Source organism: Protopterus annectens, chromosome 3.part1 (genome assembly GCF_019279795.1).
Source record: "Protopterus annectens isolate FY-2018-M chromosome 3.part1, PAN1.0, whole genome shotgun sequence".
Taxonomy (NCBI): domain Eukaryota; kingdom Metazoa; phylum Chordata; order Ceratodontiformes; family Protopteridae; genus Protopterus; species Protopterus annectens.
This window is the reverse complement of record NC_056732.1, coordinates 316,251,289-316,277,724: the sequence shown is the minus strand read 5'-3', so window position 1 is coordinate 316,277,724 and position 26,436 is coordinate 316,251,289.

Sequence of the window (26,436 nt, the reverse complement as noted above, 5' to 3'; positions counted from 1 at the left end):
TACTTTTTTATTTTAAAAGGAGTTTTTGGCAATAATAAGCATGCATGCACCTTCTGTGGATAAACAAAGGATAGAGTTATATTCAGAGCTGGAGAAATTCTTGTTTATTAGAGATGCTACTATTTATGGGGGAGGTTTTTATTGTTACTTGAAAGGAAAAAGGGTGAAAAAGAACAGGGAAGTTTGTTAAAAAAATGATATTTTGAAAAGAGTAGTTGCTAGATATAGTTAGCAAAGAAAAACAGACACACACGGATGGGAAAATATCTCCATCAGGACATATTTTGCAGTACAAAACAAATTGAGGGCAGGTCGTGGGAGCTGGATGGAGTAAGTATATTACTGTATTCAGGTCATAAGATGTGAAATATATATTTTGAAGATGTGAAAAACAAGGCAAATATAAAATAGGGGTAGAAAGGTAGAAATGGATTTTGCTGAAGGGGAAAATGTAAATAGTTATTTTTGAGATATTATGGAAGGGCCAGTTTGATTTGAGGAGCTTGCAGGAGAATGATGACATTGATAGGAAGCATATAAAAGGAAATGTAAATGTCAGTATGAATAATACAAAAATATATAAAGGCGGGATTCGAAGGAAAAGTATATGACAGATGCAGTAGAATGGCATGTGTGTGTGCAAACTAAGGACAGAGAGCATTAGAAAAATAAAACAGGCAATGAAGAAAGGATGTAAAGTTGTAGGAATAACTAAAAATTAATTGACTATGGAAAAAGGAAAAATTGAATGCATTGCTTACATCTTCAGTGCATGATGACAGCTCTTTTGTTAAGAAATTGTGAGATAAAAAAGGTACATATTCAACTGGTAGAAATGTGGAGAATGTAGAAAGGTTTTGAAAACTGTAACAAGGAAAGGATGAGTGCAATGGAACAGGAAGAAGAGGTAATGTAAAGAAACAAAGTGAAAAGATTAATATAACTTAAGAGAATGCATAATTTGCTTTCAGGAAGATCTGGCAGAATGAGCACTGGAAATGACAGAAATATCAAAGTCAAAAGGTTAAAGTCAAAGTAAACTTTATTGTTATTCAGAAATCACACAAGTACAAAAACTGAATGAAATTCCGTGTCTCTGCACTTAATGTGCAGACAACATATAGACTATTTTCACACGGACATGCAGGTAGACAAACTAATACTGCACATAATTAGAAACAACGTTTAACACATTTTGCAGTGAATACTTACTTGCATGCGACCTTAGTATTGTTCAGGTACTTGGCTAAGAAATTGCATTGACCCTTGCATAGAAAGAGAGATTTGAGTATTGCACTATAGACCTTGAAGTATTGCACTATGGTTAATCTATGAATTAACAACATGTATGTTTTCTTTCTAAGAGATTTGATGAGAAGTCAGTCCTTTTGGTTAAAGATTCACATGAGTAACAGGAGATAAGATGTAATAATCTACCTCTCCAGCCCAATCTCTCACTTCTTTTTCTCCTACTAGTACCTAACACTACCTCCTTCCAAACTCACCCTCCTTTCTTACCCACTAAACCCTTTCCCTATTCCTACCCCTAACTGTCCTTTACTATATCAATCTCCTCACCAGTAGAATGGTCAACTACTACTGTTGCACTCTTATCTCTCCTTCACTGCTACCAAATCACTTCTTACTAGCTTCCTCTCTCTTTACTTTAAACTCAGTTTCTCCTGGACTACCTACCTGAGTATGCATACCTAACCAACATTGTATATAATCTGTAATCAGTATTATTATTGTATACTCGCATTACATTGTTATGTATTTTTCTTGTGTACTAGCAAATGTTTTTATTCTTGGAGCTTGTATATATTTTGTAACTCTGGAACTTTTCTCCACGGGTCTCCACTGAAAAAGGGTCTTGGCCCAGATGGACCAACCCGGTCAATAAATGTCAAATAAATAAATAAATAGACAAAAGAGCTGTGTGATTATATTAAAATTTCATGCCGTAGATGTAAATAAAATACTATCGACCATAGAACACTTCTCAAAAATATCAAACTATAAATTAAATCTTAAAAAAACTAACATATTCCCATTAAAAAACCCCAAACAATTCTCGCTCTTACCCCTAATAGGGAAAATAAAAACAAAAGAGATAATCAACTACTTAGGCATTACTTTCTCAACAAACAACAAAGACCTTTACCTAAATAATATAACTCAAAAATGGCAAAATATTATTTTAGACCTTATCAGATGGAAAAACCTTAAACTACCTTTCCTGGCAAAAGTCTCAATAGTTAAAATGAATGTATTACCCAGATTACTATATATATTTATGACTACTCAATTAAACACACACAACTAATTTTTTTGACAAACTCACACCATGCTTGCAAAATTCATATGGGAACCAAAAAAAACAGAATCTCATATATCAAACTTATGACCCCAAAAAATAAAGGTCTAGATTTCCCCAATTTCGAGATATATTACTTAATCACAAACACTAATAGAATACTGCAAATAGCTGAATATAACCCAAAGAACAAAGATTGGTCCCCAATGTGGATAACAATATACCAAAAACATATCAAAAGCTTAGATATCAACCCCAAAGCCCTACCATTTCTAAATACAAGTTTAATAAAACCATGCAAATTAATAGAACCATTGAAACACTCTACCTTATTAACTCAAAAACTTTTCAAATATCTAAATCTAACTCAAGCTATGATGATGCTACAACCCCTACACAAACATCCCAATCTTAAAATAAACAGTCTTTAAACCTAAATCCGTTCCCTAAATTAATTAATATAACCATCCAAGATATATACCCATACATCAACAACTCTATACAAGAAATAAGGAATCATTGGAACCTCCCCAATTCCTATACAGTGATTTTAAGGCAAATCAAAGAATTATGTACTAGCTATGTACAAAACCACAACATAAACAGTGACGATATAACAACCTGTAACTCTCTATGGAAAACCATCCTGTCAACTAAAAAATGTATCACTAATACATACAAACTAATTAAAGACATTAAATTCCAAAAAGACCTGCTTATTTCAGACTACTGGAGAAAGAACAACCCTTCCATCAATACCCTTCAACTAAACCAAGCTATTAACTTAACAAATAGATCCATACCTCTCAAAAAATTGGCATTTACCCAACTGATGATCTATAACAATGCATATTTCTCACCTGCTATCCTACATAATTTAACTCTATGAAATCCTCTCTTTGTCCTCATTGTAAAACTCCACTGGCTGATATAATACATTTATTCTGGAGCTGTAAATGTGTATTTAAACTTTGGAACTCCCTTAAATTTCAATTGCAAAAAATGGGATATCAGACATCCACACTCACCTGGGTATTTACTCTTCTACATATTCTACCAAATAATATCTGTAAAACTCAAGCAATTACTATGATCAATATCTTTCTCTTACTGAAACACTATATAGTAACCAATTGGTTAGACCTAAATAACACATCCTGGCAGAACTTCAAATTAATGGCTACTAAACATCTTTTAGCACATAAAATTCTAATTGATAAAGGGAATAAAAACATTAATCACAGGAAATTATGGGAACAAATCTTCAATGTTCTTCTGGCCTAACACATGACAACGTTTCAAACTTAAATATAAATAAGAGATCCCTTATTAAACTATATCCATAGATCAAGAAATTGTCTCCTTTTTCCTACTCCTTGCTTTCTTTTCTTCTTGTTTTTCTCTTATCTCATAAGGTAAATGCTTAATCACAACAACTCACACTGAATTATATCTTTTTTCCACTGAATATTGAAAACATCTATGTATATAATGTAAATAATATTGGTTGATTGTCTTATTTTATGTTTATACTACCCTCAATGTATAACAACTGTTTACTGTGAGGAAGTCTCACATCTATCTGTGCTATTATGTATGCTATTTTAGTTTAATTAAAAGAATAAATAAAAATTACTGAAAAAAAATCATGCCGTAACTAGGGTGGAGTGAAGGAGGTGGTTCTCTTGCATTGCAAGCTGTCAGGAGGCATGACTAGAAGATGGCATTGGTGTGGGAATACAGGGTTGCCATTCATTGGAAACAACAATAACGAATGAAAGACTAATAGAGAAAACTAGACAACTGAAGTTAATTAAAGCATTAGGTTGTCACAAGATGCAATGTCCAGAACTTTAACAATATTTGTGAAAATTGATTTTTTATAAATCCTGGAAAGAAATTATTATAGATAGTGATAATTCCTTAATATTTTCACTAGCTCAATACTAGATGATCTGAAGAAACAGATGGGAGGGGTTATGATATTCAACCATTCATATGATTTTAAATATAAGAGATCAATCCTGGAAGCCTGTATTATATTTGACCATATTATAGAGAAGATTTTTATTTTTAGGACACAAAGAAATATTAAACTATATTGGTAAACTTTGAGGGGGCATTTGATTTAGCTAACAGTTGACAAATTTGCTGGACTATGAAGAATGTCGATATAACAGAATATAACTGCAGTTATTGAAACATTATAAACTCCATCATGGGGCAGGGTTAAAAATTCATCAGGAGAGCCTCTAACAGAAGAAAAGTGTGGAGTAAGACAGACATTTTTGTTGTAACCCTGTTTGGTTTCTTTTATTTATAAATATTTAATATCATTGGCAAAGTAGGGTGAGCTGCATCAAAAATAAGAAATTATCCTTCCTAGGTTTTGGAACATGCTGACATTCTAATATTGCCTACTAAATTAAGTTAACAAAGTAGGTACATTAACACCTTAGTATGCTTTATTTAAGAGAGTGATAGCTTGTAATAGATGTGGGAAAAAAAAAAAATGAATAACATACGGTATTAGAATTAAGAAAAATAAATCGAAAGGCTATGGAAATAGTTGAATCCTTTTTTATATTTAAATTGATATTTTCTAAAAAGACATTGAAAAGCACATACGAACTGTATACAATAAATAAAAAAGTAAACATTGTATCTACCCTATTAGGGAAGACATTAACCTGGGGTACATGACTACTGCACTCTGATTACAGTGATGAATGCAAAGGTCTTCCCATTGATTATGTATTGAGCAGAACTCTGCATAAAACAGAATTCCAAGAATATCTTTTTTGTCACTATATAAAACTTTTGTAAGACATTGAAGCTTCACCCATTCGTTCCCTCCAATTGCTTTAGTGTAGAACTCAGCTTATCTCATGAATGAGCATTGGATGACACTCAAATAATTGCAAGTTGGAAAAATATAAAGGAAATGCTCATGTTATGTCACAAGATATGGAAAGACAAAATACTTTGGTGGAAGGAAGGAATTATGAAGAGTCTAGTATTAATTATGACAGAAGAAATGTCACAATTATACGAACACATATATTTAAAGATCTAATCGTCCAATAATGAAACCTTAACTATTACATGTATTATGACAGCAAAAGAAGCTTTTCAACATGAGGTCATCATCATTATCACCTGCCTTTTCCTCTGCTTGTGATTGGGGTAAGGATGTTTTGTCAGCTATCATAACATTTTTAAATTCAAAGCCACTCTCCCACCTTCTTTAACAGTCATGTCTGATTGTTGCAGATCTTCTCTCACTCATCTCATCCTTCACTTGGAAGGATGCTTCCATCTCATCTTGCCTTCTTCCAGTCTCTCCCAAATCTGCTTTATGACATGTTCTCCTGCTTTTCTGCACATCCGATCAAACTACCATAATCTATTATCTTTGAAGCCATTGCATATGGGGCTTATTTGACATCTGCCATAATGTCCTCTGCTTTTCATCTGCCCCACAATTTGCATCCTACCACCTCAATCCCCTCAAGCATACTCAGCTGTTCTGCCTTCACTGCCCAGGTTTATGTGACATACAGAAGAACTGGCCGCACCACTGTTCTGTACACCTTACTCTTAAGCTTCTGTGGAATTCTTCTGTCATATGCTACCCTTGTAACATTGTGCTAGTTGACTGAAGCACCTCTGATTCCAACTTTGACTTCCTTATTCTAAATTTTCTTCTCAACACTCTTTCCCAGTTACTTGACTGTGTTAACATGCATCTCTATCTTCCCTTCTATCTCACTTTTGGCTTCTTCTGAGTTTCCCTGTTGCTGTCATGAACTCTGTCTTGTATGCACTTAGTTTTATCCCATATGCCTTCAGTTTTGCTTTCCAGTACCCATTTTTTTGTGTGGAAGTTCCCATTCAGAACTTGTTTGCAGTACCACATTGACTGCATACAGTAGCTGTGTCGATCTGTTCTGTCTGACCCATTTATTCCTGTAGTTCATCACTAGTATGAACGTGTAGGAGAACAGCTGAAGCTTGTGTAAACCAACACTCACTGAGAATCTGTCTCTGAGTTTAAACACTGTTCATAATTTGTCATTGGGTCCTCATACTTAGCTTTCACTGATTCTAGCAATGTTTTTGGGACATCAGCCTTTACAGGACTGCACAAACCAGCTTTCTTCATCCTCATCATATGCTTTTTCCAAGTGTAGCAATGCCCTGTTGGATGATTCTTTATTTCAGGCTTCTTCTCTACTATCTGTCCCACTGCAAACGTTAGATCAGTTGTAGTGCATCCTTATCTCAATCAGAACTTCTCATCTCCCATTTTATTACTCTGTATATTTGCTTATCAGTCCTTTTGATATCAAATGATCAGATCTTCATCAAACCAAGACAAGTGCATTTTACTATTAGTATGCTCAATAATAACTAATAATAAGAACAGGGCATATCTCTATGACCTACCCTCTGAAGATACATTATAGTAACCAATAATAAGTTTCCAATTAATGATAAGTTAAGGAAAAATCTTCATAGGTTCATAGGTTCATAGGTGAGTACTAGGCTAATGGTCCTGGAGCCAACACACTCCTAGCCGTCCAAGAAAATGCTCAGTTATCCTGTTGCCACATGTTAGTTCCTTGTGCCCCTCTCAAGCAAGGCTGTTGAAAAGATCCCCAGGGTGAATTTCCTGCTACCCATCCACTTATCAAGATTTTTCTTGAAGAGGGCTAGTGAAGTACAGTGCTTGACATGAATGGGGAGTTTATTCCAGAGTATGGGTAGACTCTGGGTTAGGAACCTGTCCCTCGAGCAGGTTCTGTTTATTGTGGTGATAAGGTTGAGGTCCTTGGACCATGTGGTGCAGAGGGATTAAGTCTTTTTCAGATGAAGCATGTCTAGCAACATGGGGTCAGACATGGCTTTGTATGCCAAGCACAGCTTGCCTCTAAGTAGGTGATATGAGATGGAGTATAGTTGTAGTTTTTTGAGTCTGTCTGCATAGGGCATGTGCTTGAGTCCTAGGATCCTCTTTGTGAGGAATTTCTGTGGTCTCTCCAGTTGTTGCAGGTGTCTAGTGAGGTATATGCCAAATGGGGCATCGTACTCTATAATGGGTCTAAGAGGGATGAGTAGAGAGGGATTATGACTTCTTTCTTCCTGGATGAGAAACCTTTTGTAATGAGGTGTGCCACATAGAAGGACTTCCTATCTACAGTGGCCACATGGTTGTCAAAGGACAGGTTACTATCTACTTGTATCCTTAGATCTCTTATCACACCTTGGAAGTTGAGAGGGCTACCGTCTATGTGGTAGTTCGTGGGCACCATGTTTTTCACAAAGGGGATGACAATGCACTTTTTAGCATTCAGTTTAAGACCATAGTTCTAGCACCAGTCGTTGGTGTCTGTTAGGCCTTTTTGTAGGATGTTGAAGTCAGCTTGAGAATCAACAATGGTTCCCAATTTGCAGTCGTCTACGAACCTGGTCAACCAGAGTCCTTTGATGTTAGCTTGAAATTCAGAGAAGTATATACCAAACAGGACAGAACCCAGGACAGATCCTTGTGGGACACCACTTGTGACTGCTCGGTAGTCAGATTTGGAGTCTGCTACTTTCACCATGTGGATTATGTCCATGGAGCCAGTTGGCAACCCATCTTATGATGTAGGGGTTAATGCCTAGGTTGGTGAGTCTGTCAATGATCCCTGAGTGGGGGATAGTGTCGAAGGCCTTGGCCAGATCAAGGTAGGCTGTGTGGACTGCCTTGCCTTCGTCAACCGCTCTAGTGACAGATTTGAAGAAGTCTATCAGGTTGAGCAGACATGATCTGCCCTTCACAAACCCAAACTGTGAGGGATCCAGGGTTTGAAGGTTCCCAATATCCCTATTTATGAAGTCCATAATGATGTGCTCCATGGCCTTACAGATCAGGCTCATCAGGCTGATGGGACAGTAGTTTCCTGGGTCAGTAGTCACTCCCCCTTTGTGGAGTGGAATGACCATAGTGGTGTGCCATTCATTGGGAACAAAGCCTGAAGTGAGGCTGTGGCTGAACAGGGCACTCAGGTGAGGTGCCAGTTCCCTTTGTAATTCATGTATCATGCAGCCAGGTATATTATCAGGTCCCATGGAAGCTGTATTTTTGGCTTTGGATAGTGCGGCTTCTACCTGAGCACCCATGATATTAGGGATTTGGCTATCCTTGGGTAATGGGATGGACCCTTTTGGGGGTAGGGGGATAAAATTTGCATTAAATCTGTCAGCCAAGATGCTGGCAATATCTGTTGGTTCAGTATAAGTGGTGCCATTGTGCTGTAGCTCGGAACACCCCTGCGTATTGTTATACAGGTTCTTGACATAACTGAAGAATGCCTTGTGGTTGTCTTTAGCATCTGTTGCAATTTTGTTTTCATAACTATCTTTGGAGGCTTTGATGAGGGATCTCAGTTTTTTGCTGAGATTTACAAGGGGATTTTTCCATTCTTGGGACTTTGCCCTTTTCTGCAACAGTTTTTTTCTTCTGTTATCAAGTTTGTTAATGGCAGGGGACCACTAGATCAGCTTCCTTTTTTGGAGGGCATGATCTTGGTTCTGTTTGGTATGGCCTGATCCATGCACTTGTGCAGATGCTCATACAGCTCCTTGGTGTATGATTCAGCTGTCATACATCCTTTCCCTGTTTGTGTGGATGATGTGAAGTTTGACAGTTCTGTCTTTAGAAACTCAAAATTGGTTTTGGAGAAGGTTTTCACTGTGGTTTCCTTCATGGGGGTTGAGGGTGGGATTTGGATATCGACTGTGATTAACTTATGTTCAGATCTGACCAGGTAGGAGTTAATCACTGGTGTAGAGCAGCAATCTCCCATGTTTGTAATGACGAGAATCTTTCTACCATTGGTGGGGGTGAGAGTGAGTTGGTCCAGGTTGTTGGAATTAATGAATTCCAGAAATCAGTGGGCAAATGAGTTGGAGCAGGAGTCATTTTCCTAGCTAATGGTGAGGTAGTTAAAGTCTCCCAGTATAATGGTATTAGGTTGAACCTTAATGCTTTCCATAGTGTTCAGGAATGTGAAGTGGGAGTCTTGGTACATTGTGGGGAATCTATAGCAGGCTGCAACCTGGATTGCAGTTTTATCCAATGTTAGTTGTACCTGTAGTATCTCTGATGCATTATGTTGGGCAACCAGTCTGGATGTGTGCATATTTTTTTATGAAGATGGATATGCCACCGCCTTTGGGGGCTTCGGTCCACACCTCCTTTGGGGCTTTGGTCCAGGTTTGGGGGACAAAAGGTGTGATATGCTATGTAGCCTTGTAGCACTGGGATGCTCACTGGAGCCTTGAACCAGGTCACTGTTACTGCACAGAGGTCGATGTTCTCCAGTTTTAGGAGTGACTCGAGCAAGTGCATTTTGAGATTTAGGCTTATAGCATTGAGTAGCATTACCCTCAGGTTGCATTTGCTTGCATTTGTTATTGTGGTAAATTTGTCTTCAGGGCATTGGCTAAAAAATGCACTATAGGGGTGGCAAGAGCCTTTACCAGTATCCGGAATCCCAAGAGTGACAGATGCATGCCATTTCTGGCATAATTCTTTGTTCTTAATTTTGATAATGTAGTATTAGGAAATAACAGATGTGGTTTTTCACATATTTTATGTATGTAGAAGATAAGAATCAGATCTTAACTATATTATCACTACCGACCTGTGTGCAATTTTGAAGATTAGAACAAAACAGAAAATTAGATATTGGGAAGAAATTTTTTTTTTTTAATTTGAAGTTTGAGTTTTAATGTACATGTTGAGTATTTTAGTCCATCATTTCACTGATTGGTTGGTTGATATTGTCATTCCATGATTAAAAAGACTTCTTAATGTCTAGGTTGCACTGGGAACCTTTAATTTGATAGCCATACGTTATCCTACCTACAATATCATTTTTTGTCCATTTTAATCCCACTGTGTTACTTATAATACGTTATGTACCCATAACATATGTCATCTCAGTCCTTTCTTGCAAAAAGAGATCATTCTTCAGTATACCATTTCCTCCTTCCCCTGTATCATTCTTTTTGACTTTTTCAACACTCTCCCCTGCAGTGAAGATTCTTTCTTACATTAAGACCTCCATCATGATTTACTGTAGTCCAGCTGTGATGGAGACATAGATGGAGAGTATCACCTACCTACCCTGGATGATACACCACCAGATATGCATCTTATCATTTGGCCTGCTCTTTGCCTTTGCTGCTCTCCTTTCAGGTGAGCACAGTGGTTCATCCTGTCTGTAATATTTACCCCCCCCCCCATAATTCTATTGCTATTGAATATGTTACTACAAGTCCATATCAATTCTCAGTTGTATTACCCCATACTTGAGAGGTTTGAAATGAAGCTACTGTCTCTTAGGCCATGTCTATAGCCTCTTCACATCTCTTGCTTGGCTGCTACCAGCAGCATTCCCAGCGCTCATCTTTTTTTATATCCTGGATGATGAAAGACAGGATTAATTTAAACAGATGGGTCTAGGGTTGATCTCTTTTGTGATGCCATTCATCAACATTAATCTCTTCTTATGTTATCTGAAAGCTGTATTTGTTATCTGCTACCCTTCTCTCTAATTACTTTTCCTCCTATATGCAGAATTTAACAACTATGCCCCCCCACACTCTCTGTTTTCCAAGAATCTTGTGAAGGTGGAATGAATCATACACTTTACCAAATATTCCACATAGATCACATTATACAGATAATAACTTGAAGAACGAGATCACATTAATTAGACAACGTATTCCTACCATGAAACCTTTATAATTTCATTAAGCAGTCACTTCTGCTGCTGGGAACTCCAAAGCCTTGCCTCTAGCACTACGTCCATTGTTTTTCTCACATTTGAAGTTAAGCACTCTGGTCTGTAGTATTCCAGTTTGCTCCTCACTGTGCCTTTTTAAATTAATTCCACAACTAATTGCCTGAAATACAACAAGACTGCTGTTTAGCAAGTGACCCATTAAATAGTTTTAACATTGAAATACCTAGTGTAATAACAACCCTCTTGAACATCCTTAATAAAATCCCGCAGGGCCCCCATATTTTACCCTTGATTAATTTCACTAATGCCTTCCTCACTCTCATTATAGTTGCAGTTGCTGTCTACAGTTTGAATCCTTTTAGTTGAAGTATCACTAACCTTTTTCCGTGATTACTTTGGATTGTGGCATGCTTACGTATGTCACAGACAAGCAAAGGCATCCTTTCATAAGTACCCCATTCCTTCCAGTGGAACCTTTATTCCACTTCATAACCAATTTGTCATTCTTGGCACATGCACTGGGAAATCTGAAGATGGTATGAGTGTATCATTTCTCACCTTTGGATCATAGTATCTTTTCCTATATAAGATGACAGTGGGCCCCTTTTCTTTTCTTTGGTTCATCTTTTAGCTGTAGTTTCCCTCTTCCCCTACTTTATCTTATCTTAGTTCTCCCATTTTTGCAAATGCCATCTCAAATCCTTTCCTGATATATACTTCCCCTTATTTCATCTCTGTTGACTGTAGTTTTCCTAAACACCCTAGATGCCATGACTGCCATATCCACCCCTTTCTTGTCTGGAGCCCACATCTTTTTATACCAGTCACTTTGAGTTAACTGTGAGCTATTGATGCTCTAGAGAAACTCAGAGTGCCACCGTAATACTGCTTCCAGTATATTCCTGTTTTAGCTAGTAATCTGTGTTTCCATTTTCCTTCCCTTGGTTCCCTTGCTACCTGTTTTTGCTACCTTTTCATCTAGCTTGCATCAATCATTCTTCTGTACCTGTGCATTTACTTTGGTCCCTCAGTATGTTTGTGTTAAGGAGGAGAGTGAAGGAAGGTTAGTGTCGTTGCCTTCTGTAAGCTATGTTTAGGTCTACACGTGGCGCCATATAATAGCTGAATTGTCTTAGATTGCAGTATATATTATCAATGCGTCCTCTTCACTGTTACAGATGTGTGTCATGAGCTGCACTGATAATAAGCTAAGAACACAGATGATGATGAGAAAGCTGTGCGGTCTTTTGAGTTCACCTGAGTTTTGTAGCTAACCTCTAAATGGATATGCCCTCCCACCACAAACTATCTCATGTTCCTTTTACAGTGTGCATACTTGCACCCACCTCTGCTCTCTGGTAATTGATAACTTTTATAGTTAATGATTTTCAAACCCCATTATTCTTTCAGTGGAACTATTTTTCTCACTTTTATTTTTCTTTAACTATTCCCCTCTCACTTCTAAAAGTTAGTGTTTCCACAAGTCTCAGTTTCTTGCTTCTCTGAGTAAACATGCCCAGCTATCCAAATGTCTTTTTATCCCCCAGTCCCTATATTGCATTCACTCCTCTTGGTTTATAAATGTTATACGTTTATTTTTTTCACTGCATGATAGCCAGACATTGATACACCATTGAAGATGTAGAGTTAGAAACATTTTGTTTTGTTATGGAACATCTTGTTGACCCAAGTTTTTTGAATTACTATTCGACAATCACTGTAGTTAACATCGGAATATGTAAATTGATACCATGTAGTTACATTTTGACTACTCCCATAACAAAACATTAGATGAAATATTATTTAGGGACATGAAGCATTTTATGATGTAATAGAAGGAATAGTAAAAGATGTATGCACTCTTTTGTAATACAGTGAAAGACATAAGGATATTCAAATAAAGAAACCCCCTGATTATCAACTCTGTTTTCCTCTTTCCTCAGGATAAAGTGAAGAGTGGAAAACTGGAAATGTTCCTGATGTTAGACGTTATAACATATTAATATTTAAGTGGTAACAGCAAGCTTGGTGGATGATGTCACAGATAACAGCACAATTAAATATGCAGCTCCTGTGCAGGCTTCTTTTGCCTTGTAACTTAATACTGAAGTAGAGATCCATAGACATGACAAGGTTAGTACAAAGAAATATTTTGTAGAATAGAGGATGATAGAGGTTATGTTACTGTTGGCATATTCACTATCTAAATATATGCATGTATTCTCAACAACACTTTTTCACACCTTTCTTTGGTTATATATGGGTCCCTATCAAATGATAGAAAACTCATTTGATGGAAAATCATTTGGCTGAAACCAAAACATAGAAAGCTCAAAACACTAAAAACTCATTTGACTGAAACTCAAAACACTGAAAATGCTATATGCTATATGCCCTTTTCCCCACGGTAGTGTGATCCTGGAGTTAGAATATATAGTTAGGAGAGGTGTGGGGGGCACAGTCCCCCACAATGCGGGTGTGTGTGTGTGTGTAGCTATATCTATATCTGTATAAGTATGTGTACACACACACACACACACACACATATATATATATATATATATATATATATATATATATATATATATATATATATATATATATATATATATATATATATATGCATATATTGTTTTACAAGTAATACACAACTTGTATGCAGAATGATGTTTGCAAATGTCACAATTAAGTACAAAGCCCAAGTGTTTGCTTAAGTACATGTGGATATTTTTTCATTCTTGTACTTCATGAGAAATGAGAAAATTGAATAACTGATGCTGAATAATGTCATAAAGGCTAAAATGTTAATATTTACAATGTCATGAGTAATGCGATACTTGAACAAAATTATATCACATTGCAGACCAAGTGTTAAACTTCCTGGAGAAACCCACACTCCGTATCAGGACAACCACAAAGTAAAGGCATCCTGGCATTCCCCAGAACTGCACATGTAAATAGCACAGAAGACTTGCAACAAGCAGCTCTTACTAAGAAGGAATACACAAATAACAGGAATTTCATCTCTGACTTGTAAACTGCAAAAATGACTCATCAAATCATCACTCATTCTAGCTGAGATGTGTTCACTGTCTAAACATGTAGGTTGTCTAAGACATATGTTCTATTACAACTTGTAACTCTATACTGGCTGTTGTTTCTCAACAGTTATCTGTCATCCTCTGAAGTAGATAATGTAATAAAGTTTTCACTGTAAATGCCTGTGGTCCTATAGTAGAAGTGAGTCCGAACATATGTGTGTGACAGCTGAGGTGCTGGAGAGGACGAAAACCTTGAATGTGGTGGTATGCATGGTAGTATGCATTTCTAAAGGTTCCCTGGGATTGCTTTGCATGGCACAGGTGTACAGTGAGATTATATTAAATACTGCTGAACAGAGTATTAAGGCTACATAATGGCAGTACTTACGTCAGGAGCACCCTTACAGGACATTAGGAGCTGCACAGCAATTGAAAACCTCACATATATCTACAGGTGGTATTGACCTTTCTAAATGGAAAGCTAGGGAACTCTTACAAGAGTAATATCATATTTAGAATGCTTAGTTTCTTAGAACCTGGTTCTGTTTTAGTAGTGTTATTTCACTGTCCGTGACCAACAGCACTGCTTCATATCTTTATTATATCTATAAATAGTTATGGCTGCAGTGGTGCAGCGGTTAGCATTGCTGCCTCACAGCAAGAGGTTCTCCCATTTGATTCTTGGCTGGAGTGCCTTCTGTGTGGAGTCTGCATGTCCTCCCCGCTGTCGCGTGACGTTAAAGACATGCAGGTAGGTGCATGCATGAATGTGTGTGCCTTCTTTGAAGGTTGGGCGTCGAGCTGGCAACTTGGCACCGTAAAAAAAAATTCACTGCCAATCATTAGCGGACCAGAGTTCTGCTGTGGTAACCCCTAACCAGGAAAAGCCAAAAGACAATGATGATGAATAAGCAATAGAGACAGAGCAATTTTCAGACATATGTGTCTCCAGGAAATGCATGCATTTTGATAAAATGGTTGTCGATTAACAGGACTTTTGAAGAATGCTGCTGGTTAATTAGTAATCACTGAATAACAGTTGACTTAAATAACCAAATACCATCTCTGGGATTCATTAAGAATTGTGTAGGCACTGCCTGGCACCTACATGATTTAAGCATGCTAGTACAATAAGCAGCGGTGCTAACTGAACATGCATGCTGCTCATCGTGCCTACATCCTAGAAGGTTACTAGGCTAATAGTCCTGGAGCCCTTACAAGCCTAGCCATATTTTTCCCAAATTGCCCCAATCCTTGGTGGTTAGGTGAATGAAGTTTGCAGAGATAAGGGTCTATGGTAGTTAATAACAACTTCCTCTGTCCAGGAGGGATGTGGGTACCATGCCAGTAGTGAATTTGTGGTCACCCATCCATTGATCTAGGTTGTGTTTGAAAAGGGTCAGGGACAGGATCTGTTTCACATGAATTAGAAGGTTGTTCCAGAAAAATGGCAGTCTCTTGGAACTATATCTATCTCTCCAGCATGACACATTCATGTTAGAGGCTAGGTTAATATCTCTGGATTGAGTGACCCTCGTGCATTCGATTTATGAATGTGAAGCATTTCCATCAGAGATGAGTCATAGACTGCCCTATAAGCTTGGAACGGGTAACCCCTTAGCACCCAGTAGGAGGCAGAATACAGTGACGGGGCTTTCTGCATAAAACTTGTTTTGTGTAGCCTGTAATTGCTTAGTGAGAAACCACTGTGGTCTCTCCAGATGTTGTAAGTGCCTGGTGATGTACATGCAAAAGGGAGCATTGTACTCAATTACTGTCTGATGAGGGCAGAGTATAATAGAATTATAACATCCTTAGATCTAGATGCAATGCCGTTACTTATAAGATGTGCTACATAGATGGACTTCCTTACTACTGTGGATATGTGGTGGTCAAACTTCAGGTTGCTAAAATCCCAAGTACCCCGATCACGTAACACTGGGTCTACACTTAGTGGGGTGCTGTCTAGCAGGAAAGTAAGTTTTCCCAACGTGAATAATAATGCATTTTTTTTTTTGCATTTAGGTTTAATTTGTGGCTTTGGCACCAGTCATCTGTCTGTGTTAACTCTTTCTGCAGTATATTAACACCATGGGGGGAGGGCTCAATGATTGCTCCCAATTTGCAATTGTCAGTGACCATGGTTAGCCACAGGTCATCCAAGTTTGTCTGGACTTTGAAGAAATACATTTTGAACAGTAAGGGACCGAGCACAGAACTCTGTGGTATGCCACTGGTGACTCGTCTTTTGCTGGAGGTGAGGTCACCCACTTTTACAGTATGTGACCTGTCAGTGAGCCACTTGGCTAACCCTCTAGTAATGTAGGGGTTAATTCCAAGTTGGGAGAGTTTTTCTATAATATCTGAGTGGAAGACTGTGCCAAATGCCTTGGCTAGGTCAAGACAGGCAATATGCAATGGCTTTGCCTCATCCAAGACCTTGTTGACTTTCTAGAAGAAGAAGTCAACCATGTTTAACAGGCATGATCTACCACTGACAAATCCAAACTGGGTTGGGTCTAGAGTTTGGAGATTAGCTATGTCCTTGTTAATAACGTATATAATGATTTTTTCCATGGCTTTTCAGATGAGGCTAGTTAAGCTTATGGGCCTATAATTCCCAGAGTCGGGTGATGACCCCCCTCCCCACCATGCAGAAGGATTATGTTGTTGCCCTCTATTCTGCTAGAATATAGCCAGTTCACAGGCTGTGGTTAAACAGGGATCCAAGTATGTTTGCTAGGTCATGTTTTAAGTTGTTTAGAAGGCAACCTGGGATGTTGTCTGGTCCAACTGATGCCATTTTTTGGCCTTGGAGAGTGCCAAAATGACCTGCTGTCTTGAGATAATAAGCTGAGGAATTGTGGCAGATATACTTTGGGGGATGACTGGAGGGGACAGAGGGCTAAAGTTTGCTCTAAATTTGTCAGTTAGCGAGTTGACTATTACTTCTGGTTCAGTATGGGCAGTATGGGTGGTGCCATTCACAACCATTTCAGCACATACCTGGCTATTCCTTTTTAGATTTTGGGTGTAGTTAAAGAATGCTTTGTAATTATCCTTAGCTAGGGAGGCTAGTTTTGTTTCATAGTTAGCTTTTTCGGACTTGACAAGTTCTCTAATTCATTTGTTTAAACTAGAGAGGGATTTCTTGCTCTGGCGAGCCAGTTCACTCTTGTTCTTGGACATTAGTTTATTTTTCTTGTTGTATAGCTTTTTATACTAGGTATCCACCAGGAGGCTTGTTTTCTCGGCAAGACCTGGTTTTAGTCCAGTCAGGTACAGCTGTTTCGATACAATTGCTTAAATGGTTATACAGGACATTGGTGTCCATGTCTGAATAAGAATCAGTGTTATCTGCATTTGAGGGGGCTTTGAAATTTGTTTCACCATCACTTAGTAGAAAGCAATTTGTCTTTGAAAAATTCTTAAGCATTTTTGAGCTTAATGGGGTATCTGTTCTGATAAATACATTGGATTAGGCTGATTTATGGTCTGATCTTACCAAGGAGGACATCATGCATGGGGGGGGGTATAGTCCTCTGTTCAGGACATTTGAGCCTCTTGTGGGTGTACTGACTAGCTTATCTAGAGTATTTGCATTGACAAAGCCCAAGAACCTCTGAGCCAGCATATTTGTGGTTGTCTGTTTTCCAGTCCATGGTAGGGTAATTAGAATCACCCATAATAAGGTGATGGCTGTATGGCAAGTGACTCCAGTTAAGTCCAGGTATGCAGCTATGATGTAGTAGGGGGCTTTGTCTATAGTTAATAGGACAATCGCTAGCTCAGGAGAGTCATACTGTTCGATCAGTCTCAAGGTGGACTTACCCTTAATGAAGATGGATGCACCTCCTCCTTTTGTTCTTTCATGCTCAGTTTGTGGTCTGAATGTATGGAAGGCATTGTAGCCCTGCATGACCAGGGTGCTTTCCATGCCTTTGAATCGTGTCTTGGTGACTGCAAAGATGTCAGCATCTTCCAAAGTAAGGAGTGCTTCCAGGGAGTGTAGTTTGTTGTTTAGACTCCTAGCATTAAGCAGCAGTACCTTGAGTTTATCTAGAGAGGATTTTGTTATGTTGGGAGGTTGGTTATTTTGACACTGCCTAAAAAAGGCACAATAGGGGTGGTTAATGCCTTTGCCAGTATCCAAAAGCCGAGAGGAGAGAGGTGCAGACTATCCATGTCAAAGCAGTGAGGCCTGTCGACCATATCTTCCCAGTCTGACAGATATTGCATCCTCTTGGACTGACACCAAAAGCTAAGCCAATTGTTAGTCAATCATTTTTCATTTGTATTGTGACATCAACCTTGGAAAAGATAGAATTCTGCTTAAGGCTAGGCTTATATCTGGCTGTGACACATAATCTGAGTGTGCAGTCTTGTCTCTCTTCATATAGTCCAGTGAGATACATCTCAAGTCATTCACCCCCACATGGACTAAGATGGAGTCGTACTGGTACTTGTGGTTGAGTGACTTGAGTGCTTGAGTGATGTATCCTGGCACCTGACAGGCAGCTATCAGTAATCTGCTCCTTATCCAGCCTGGAGAGGGGAACATCTGTGTATCTCACAATGGAGTCACCTATGACCAATACATTATGTTTTGTGGTGTAATGCCTCATGGGCTTAATTGTTGAGACACTGGTGTGTGTGTGTGTGTGTGTGTGTGTGTGTGTGTGTGTGTGTGTGTGTGTGTGTGTGTGTGTGTGTGTGTGTGCGTTATTATGTGTTGTGGTAAGTAGTTTCCATTTGGGAGGCCTCTGATCTTTTGGTAAGTTACTAGTGATTACCTCTGCATATGTGGGTTTATGTGCTGTGTTCTTATTTAGTGTGGGAAGTTTGTGTGTGCTGACAACCTATTTGGTATTTGATTTGTCCTTATGTGAGAGTCTTGCATCTGATTTCATAGTAAAACTACATTTCTCGCATAAAGTATTTGTTTGTTTCAGGAGTAAATGGTTATCAATATACATGAGACAACTGCTACACATTTAATCGAGCTGGTAGTAGTAAATATGCAGCAAATATCATTCTGTTTTGTTCCATCCAAGTCCTCCTTGGTTTCAGAATGCCAACAACCTTTTGTTTGGCAATTTTCAAAGAATTCTAACATCTGCATACGTGTTTGCCATGATGCAAGCAGATGGAGAGCTTGTTTACCTGTCATCAAGGGACGTTGAAGCTGCTCTATGTGTTTTTGCTGGTTAAATGGCTATTACAAGCTGGTTAATTAACTTTTAATGTGGTTTCAGCAAATCTACTGGGGTCTCCTCAGTAAGTGGAACTTTTAAAGACCAGTTTAGGCTTTCTGAAAAAAATATCAAAATTGTAATAGCTGCAGCTTGACAATACTTACCTTAATGACAGTATTGCTAGAAAGCATTTTCCAAAAGGAGTAAGGGTATGGAATTTCTTAATGGGCCCGAAGGGTACAGAGAACTTTAACATTAATTACTGACTGTTTTTGATAACAGTGGCCTTGATATTACTAGAATTATTATCAAGTTTAATGAGAAGGAAATGAATAGGCTGTTTGAAGAAATTCATTCTCTGGATACATCTCTTAAACAGGACTTCTTGAAGGATTATTTTAGTGGTGATTATCATATTGTTTTTGATAATGTTTATAAAGTAATAGAAAAGGTAAAACTATCAAAAACAATAAGCTACTGAGAGATGAATTAGCCTATACTGAGGGTAAAGCCTATCATTTACCTTTGGTTAAAAATAAAAGAGACCAACCTAATGTGAGTTGAGCTCACAGCATTGATTTTCATTTTCAGACATTGCAGGTTTCACCCCAGAGAGGTCATCATATGGATGGAAATATCGAAGTTGGACATTTTGATTTTTTTGACCCAGTGGATTTTCTACCTCTTCTGTGGTCCAAGAGGATAGCCTGGAGGATGAATGGCCACAAAGTGGGTCACCAGGAACAAGGGGGTCACAGTTTATTGCCAATGAATCATTATACCAATAAACATTGTCCCTACAAATACAGGCAATAGACTGACCAAGCGCTAATATATATATTTCCAGTTTTCCAGGGTGTACTGGGAATAGTCAGCATCTCCTCTGTGTTGGACTAAGTAAGGCAGGCAGTCACTGAATGCAATCGTTTTAAGCTATTTAATTATATTCATTTATTTATTGAAAATAACCATTTCAGTTTATTTAGTAAGGGATTTACATTTATTCCTTCTATCCATTATGATATTGCAGCTCTACTGGTGAATTGTAAGTCGTTTATTAGGAAGCTAAATTTAAAGGTCATGTTTCATGGCTTACCCAAAGCAGCTACACTTAATGATAAGTTTGTGACTGTCAGTACTTTCAACACTCCTTTGCATTCTACTCTAATGCTATATGAAAAATATTGTGAAAAGGATTTAAGAAAGGTACTTCAGCAGTCATGGTTTAAGCATGTTAGCAGTTTAAAGAAAGAAGAAGCTATGCTTATGAATGAAGCAATTGGAAACCATGAGTTAAGAATAATGAAACCAATAATAATAACATAATAACAGGGGTGGGGTGGTCATTATGGATGAAACTGACTATTTATATAGAATGCATAATCTTTCAAACAATGAATTCCATCACAGTACAACTTCAAGAAGCAAGATTAATATTGCTTACTATAAAATTGATTTGTTTTTAAAGGACCTTTTTGACCAGGATGACATTGACTAGAGCCTTTATACATTTTGAAAAGATGACCATCCAGTGATTCCAGCAAATTTCAGCATTCCTAAGGTTCATAAGAAACTAAATGATTATCCTTTATGTTCCATTGTTTCTGCTGCTGGATCTAAGACCCATATTTTAGCCATCTATATTGATGGGACTTTAAATGTTTTTCTTTAATTAATATGTATATATTTTGCATGCTTCGTGGGACTTTTTAAGGTATAGGAAGCAAAAGTTCTGCAATGATGAGTCATTATTTGTCACCGTTGATGTAGTTGACCTTTTTTTCCTTGTATACCCCACCCCCTTGGTCTTGAGTGCTTTACAGAGGCTTGCGCAAGCTTTGAAGATGTCCCCTCTAGGAATGTTAACATGCTAACAGAGCTAATGGAATTAATTCTTTACAATAATTTCCTCTACTATGCAGGTGAATATTTTAGACAAATATCTGGGATAACGATGATAGCGGCTTGCGCCCCCGAGTCTATATTATAAAGTCGAAGCATTAGGTAAATTAATACCTAAACCTCGACATCTAAACAGCAAAAGCTATAAACATCGAATGGCCACTTCCACAAATTCTTTCATAGAGAAAGAATTAGCTTGGCCGGAGAAAAAAAAATATCAAACCCTAATCGACTGGGGGCCTTCAGTCCCACAATGCCCAACCCCCCTAACTAAATATACCAACTTTGATATTGCTCTACAGTGGAGAAAAGGGCAGATTTCCAATAACAGCCAAGCAAATTATTTCCCTACGAAAGAATTTGCGGAAGTGGCTGTTCGATATTTACAGCTTTCGCTGTTTAGGTGTCAGCCTTTAGGCATTCGATTATCTAAATTTTTGATCACCTAATGTAGACACTGTGCCCCCACATATGCAAATATAATTCTTTGGTACTGGGAGCGGAATTATTTTTTTAAATCTAACTTTATGGGTATTATTGCCACCTGTTTCTAGTTTTTATTTATTGTATGGAAAGGTAGTGTAATAGAGCTGGGGAGATTTATATATTTTTTAAATGCCTCAAAAGAGTTTATAAATTATATGTTTTCTTACTCCAACAACAACAAAAATGAACTATTTAGATCTTACTCTGGTGAAATGTGTGGACAAGCATAGATTCAATTCTTTACTTCACAGGAAACCCACTTACTCCAACACTTTACTGCACCATTCTAGTAACCACCCTTTCACACAGAAAAAAAAACCTTGTGAAAGGTCAGATGGTACATTATTCAAGAACTGTGTCACGAGAGGATCAGTTTTTGCTTGAGATCTACAAATTAATAAATATGTTCACCAAAAGAAGTTACCCACTTAACATGTCGAATATCATTAAAGATGAGGTTAGCAAAAAAAGAGCTGATAAGTTTTTTTCCATTACTATGTGTAGGTCCTCAGACTACAGATGCTATACATGCTTTGCCCTCTGACTGTGAACAAACTATGGCTGTAAAATATGGCCCTTTTGTAATGCTACTAACCAGGTAATAACTAGTAATTGGAAGGTTATAGAACATGACAGTAAGTTATATAATATATTGGGGGTGGGTCCCCAGTTTGTGCAGAAGAGGCATTTTAATTTAAAGGAGAAGTTGGAGTCATCTGCAGCAACTAATGTTATAAATGTTTCCACCAAAGAGCCTAAAGGAATGTAAAGTGTGGGTCCTGTTCAAGTTTATTTTTGTGTGCCAAACTTTAAAATTGAAAAGCATTCATTTTGTGTTTGATCAAGCTTGTGGTTGTGACTCATCTAAGGGCATTTATCTTGCTTTTTATGCTTTTTACCACAATTTTTATACTGGCAAAACTGAGCATGCTCTTAAAAGTCTCATATATGAACATATGTATGATTTCAAAACACTTAATGTTAATAACACTTTGTTTAAACATAAGCAGGTTTGCTGTAGTAATATAATGTTTTCATTTTTTTATATTGGAACATATTTTACCAAATGTTTGAGGGGGGGTTGGGAACAGAAACTAGAGTACCAGGAGCTTCATTGGCAGCTAAGATTAGAAACTGACCAGCCCCCTGGTTTAAATGATAAGATTTCACTTAATTGTGTTCTCATAATGCATGCAGCTTAATTGTAGTTGGAGGCTATGACTTGCTTTTACTGGCTGTATCTTTATCATTTTATTTATATTTCAAAACAAAATGCTGTATATGCTTAGACTGGGTTTATGTTGATTTATTACATTAAGGATTTTATTGTTCAAATGCTGTTCCTTTAATTTTTCAACTGAGTGTTCCTGGATATGATTGGTTCCTTAATGTCATGTGCCTTTTTGAATTTGCTATTTAGGTGTAATGGTTGTTTTATTTTAATGTTCTGATGAAGTCCTTTGTGTAGGGATGAAAGAGCTCAGCATTTTATTTATTAAATTGTTCTATCCACATTCTTGTTTGTGTGCATTTGAGTTTATGTGCACTAGCACAGCCTGCTTCATTTTGGGACTGCCTTGAGAGTTTCTGGCTCCTTCTTGTTTTTCCTCAAGGTTTCTCTCTTTTTCCTTGGTAATGTTATGCGCTATACCACTGTGCCACCCAAGTCTTTTTAGTGAATTCAGTCCAAAATGATTTGTCAGAAAATTACAAATTATAAAAGGAACAGACTAAAAATCTGAGGTATAAATATGGATATTCTATGAAAATCTGGACATTTGAGAGCTATGATCTTACTATGTTTCATCTGACTCATGTCAGCTTGCCATCGGTTTCAGGACCCATCTGCATTGTCGTAGTTGAAACCAGGCCTGTGTTGCACTTTACATTTGGACAGGTGCAATGGCAAATCTCATCTGCAGAACTTAAAAATGCCCTGCTTTTTCTGGAGGATGCACACTAGGAGACCATGAACAGATATGAGGGTAAACTCTATCAGGCCTGTTGTACCTAAGGGACCTGAGTATGCACTTAATAACTAAGCATTCAGTTTCAATGACAAAGTAAATAACCTCTGTTACTGTCAGCTTCCTATTCAAATAACAAATGGTTTGTCCATTTCCAGTAAGGTTTTGTGACAATAATGCACCCAGACTCTCATAAACACTTCAGTGCACAGTGAGAAGTGCTTGATAAAATGGAATGCCAGCACAGGTTCAGAACATAGTATGTTCTTTAAATAAAATCTATGCAGAGTACCTGAAAATATTGGTATATAATTGAACCAAAGATAAAAGAAAACCAGTACAGCGAGCCGCAAACTCAAAAGAACAATCACATGAATAGTTAAGCGCTTAATTAAGTAAAAGGCATCCTCAGAACTATTCAAAATGTAAAACATATCCAATTAAATACTTTAAACAAGACACGCCTTAAAGCAAACAACCAACTGTAAACCTTAATCTCTGACACACCTTCTACAGTGTTTTAAAGAATCTGACATACTCCATAAAAACACATTATAGCAATTCAAATGTAAAATTTCAATTTTTAGTGAATTAAAAAGGTGGGCTGACAATTTATAAGATGTTTTATTACTATTTTTTATAATTTATGTTTGAATTGTTGAATTGTTGTAATGTGTTTTTATGGAGTATTTAGGATTCTTTAAGACAACGTAGAAGGTGCGTCAGCGTTTAAGGTTTAAGGTTGGTGAATGGAGCTGTGTGCAGATCCACACCCCACAAACCGGTTTAAACAGTAATGGAAAAATGGGACTGTACCTTGTATTCTGGTGCAATAATACATTATCAGACAGCCAAAACTGAGGCCTGTGAAAATGTAAACATACCCTTTTATGAGCAACATGTAGAAAGTCACCTGCTAAGGCATTCATAGCAAAATACATGTTCAGCTGAGACTCTGATGCAGAAATACATCCATATTAAGCTATGCACATATTGATGGCTGTAGAAAATATTTGTCACAGTCTGTATATGTGCAAATATATCTTGCAAGTACACATGTCGTCACAGTGACTCAATCGCTCAGTCTGTTAAATGACATGCATACAGTACATTTTGCCACACACATTTCTGGGTTCAAATCCAGTGTTGTGCTGCATTTCAATTATATTATTGTGAAGAGAGTTGTACTGGGTTTTATGTGTTGTTTTTTCAATTATAGTGTCATACTGAGTAAGTTCCGGTGGTGCAGTGGTTAGTGTTGCTACCTCACAACAAGAGGTTCTCCGGTTCAATCCTTGGCTGGGGTACCTTCTGTCCGGAGTCTGCATGTCCTCCCTGTGGTCACATGGTTTTCCTCCGGGTGCCCGGTTTCCTCCCAAAGAGATGCTGTAGGTGGATTAGACACTCTAAATTGGCCCTAGGTGGGAGTGTGTGCCTTCTGTGGAAGGTTGGGCGCCGGGCTGGCAATTCGACACTGTAAAACTCCACTGCCAATCATGAGCGGACAGGTGATCCGCTGTGGTGACCCCTAACCAGGAAAAAGCCGAAAGAAGAAGAAGAAGACCGAGTAAGTAAAAGGTAAATATTACTTGTCATGTCTGACTTGATTTACTTTAAGTGATAGTTATAACGATCTTGAGTTGAATTTGAATTGTGTTTTGAGGTAGTGCTTTATGGACGAAGGTGGAGAAGGAGTGCTAATGCAGTTGTGGATCTTTGTTGTTAGGAGTCTTGGAAGCTTTTTGTACACAATAGTGCAGGTATTTATGCACTGTTGTTTTTATTCTTATTGTTGTTGACCATGGTGGTTGGAGTCTGTCCCCTACACAACCTGATGTCAGTGTTTCCTCGGACACTGATGATGATGGCAGCCACAGTGAGGCACAGGTGGGGGTGTCAAGGGCTGAACCTGTCCCAGAGGTAGACATCACTCTTCTGCCCCCATTGTCACTGCACACAGTCTGTATGCCCACATATATGCCATCCCAGGAGACCTCAGATATTGGACAGTCAGAGGGTGGAGACATTAAAAAGGAAACTATGCCAACTATGGCTCCAGTGAGTGTAGATACTGGTCATAGTCAGAAAGCTAGTGAGGTGCCATGTGGATGGATTGACGGGGGGTGCTTGTAGAAGGCCTCCTGGCACATGTTTCGGGCCATGATGCAGGCATAGTTATGTTCTGAATGGAAAAGCAGGCATATGCTTAGGGTTATAGATGCCATACAGTCTGACATCCATGGCAGCCTCCACCACATTAGGGACACCCTGGATTGGTTGAATCATGCAGTAGACAGATGGTGGGCTGAGACAGTTTCTGTTTTGGACCACACATTGTCTGTGCTGGAACATGTAGTTGAAGTTGAGCATTGGACCTGTGGACATATGGCAGCAACAACATCTGCTGAGAATCCATACAGCATGCACAGTTACGCTCCCATAGTGGCAGTTCACCCAGTGCTACAGAGGGGAGTGTGCTATCCTCACCATGACATGACAGGACATGGGCTCAGGGTCCTGGACAGTCCCGTGGGGGAGACAGTCCCAGCAGACAACAGTCACCATCAGGTACTAGCACCTCTTCTGACCTTGGGCATGGAGGTGACAGTATAACACCTGGTAGAGCCAGTTCCTGTGTTTGGGGCTGGAGACAGTTAACTGTCAAATCTACCATGTACAGTCCACAGCTGTGCAACATACACACATGTAGGGCTAGTACTGAGCTTG